The sequence below is a fragment of the Hyperolius riggenbachi genome, chromosome 8, assembly GCF_040937935.1.
Source record: "Hyperolius riggenbachi isolate aHypRig1 chromosome 8, aHypRig1.pri, whole genome shotgun sequence".
Classification (NCBI taxonomy): domain Eukaryota; kingdom Metazoa; phylum Chordata; class Amphibia; order Anura; family Hyperoliidae; genus Hyperolius; species Hyperolius riggenbachi.
Genome location: NC_090653.1, coordinates 188,803,869 through 188,805,854, shown reverse-complemented (window position 1 = coordinate 188,805,854; position 1,986 = coordinate 188,803,869).

Sequence of the window (1,986 nt, the reverse complement as noted above, 5' to 3'; positions counted from 1 at the left end):
CCACCTCCCACCTCCCACCCTCCCTCCCACCCACCACCCACCTCCCACCTCCCACCTCCCCACCCACCCTCCCACCTCCTCCTCCCTCCCACCCTCCCACCTCCCACCTCCCTCCTCCCACCTCCCACCTCCTCCACCTCCTCCTCCACCTCCCTCCTCACCACCCTCCTCCCACCCACCTCCCACCTCCCACCTCCCACCTCCCACCACTCCCCACCCTCCCTCCTCCCACCTCCACCACCCTCCCTCCACCCACCACCCACCCCTCCCACCCCCCTCCTCCCTCCCTCCCACCTCCCTCCTCCCACCTCCCACCTCCCACCTCCACCTCCCCCACCCACCTCCCACCTCCCTCCACCTCCCACCACCCCTCCCACCACCTCCCCCCCTCCCTCCTCCCCTCCCACCTCCCACCTCCCACCACCCACCTCCCTCCTCCCACCTCCCCCCTCCACCCTCCACACCTCCCACCTCCACCACCCCACCTCCCCCCCTCCACACCCTCCCACCCCCACCTCCCTCCTCCCACCTCCTCCTCCCTCCTCCACCTCCCTCCACCTCCTCCTCCCCCTCCTCCCACCTCCCACCTCCCACCACCCTCCTCCCACTCCTCCCTCCCACCTCCCACCTCCCCTCCCCCACCCACCTCCTCCCACCTCCCACCTCCCTCCTCCCCCTCCTCCCACCTCCACCTCCCTCCTCCTCCTCCCACCTCCCTCCACTCCTCCCTCCTCCACTCTCCTCCCTCCTCCCTCCTCCCACCTCCCTCCTCCACCTCCCTCCTCCCACCTCCCTCCTCCCTCCTCCCACCTCCCACCTCCCTCCTCCTCCTCCCTCCCCACCTCCCTCCTCCCACCTCCCACCTCCACCCTCCCTCCTCCCCACCCACCTCTCCACCTCCCTCCTCCCACCTCCCTCCTCCCACCTCCCTCCTCCCTCCACCTCCCCTCCTCCTCCCTCCTCCCACCTCCCACCTCCCTCCTCCCTCCTCCACCTCCCTCCTCCCTCCTCCCCACCACCTCCACCTCCCTCCCACCTCCCTCCTCCCCTCCTCCCACCTCCCTCCTCCCCCTCCCTCCTCCCTCCTCCCACTCCCTCCACCTCCCACCTCCCTCCTCCCACCTCCCACCTCCTCCTCCCACCTCCCTCCTCCCACCTCCCTCCTCCCTCCCCACCTCCCTCCTCCCACCTCCCTCCTCCCTCCTCCCTCCTCCTCCCACCTCCCTCCTCCCACCTCCCCTCCCTCCTCCCTCCTCCCTCCTCCTCCCACCTCCTCCTCCCTCCTCCCTCCTCCTCCTCCCACCTCCCACCTCCCTCCTCCCACCTCCCTCCTCCCCTCCTCCACCTCCCTCCCCTCCCTCCTCCCTCCTCCCTCCTCCCACCCTCCCTCCTCCCTCCTCCCTCCTCCCTCCTCCCTCCTCCCACCTCCCTCCTCCCTCCTCCCACCTCCCTCCTCCCTCCTCCCTCCTCCCTCCTCCCACCTCCCTCCTCCCACCTCCCACCTCCCTCCTCCCACCTCCCACTCCTCCTCCCACCTCCTCCTCCCTCCTCCCACCTCCCTCCTCCCTCCTCCCTCTCCCACCTCCCTCCTCCCTCCTCCCTCCTCCACCTCCCTCTCCTTCCCTCCTCCCTCCTCCCACCTCATCCTCCCACCTCCCTCCTCCCTCCTCCCACTCCTCCTCCTCCTCCTTCCCTCCTCCCTCCTCCTCCTCCCACCTCCCTCCTCTCCCTCCTCCCTCCTCCCTCCTCACCTCCTCCTCCCTCCTCCCTCCTCCCTCCTCCCACCTCCCACCTCCCTCCTCCTCCTCCCTCCTCCCTCCTCCCACCTCCCACCTCCCTCCTCCCACCTCCCACCTCCCTCCTCCACCTCCTCCACCTCCACCTCCCTCCTCCCTCCTCTCCCTCCTCCCACCTCCCCCTCCCTCCTCTCCCTCCTCCCTCCTCCACCTCCCTCCTCCCACCTCCCCTCCCTCCTCCACCTCCCTC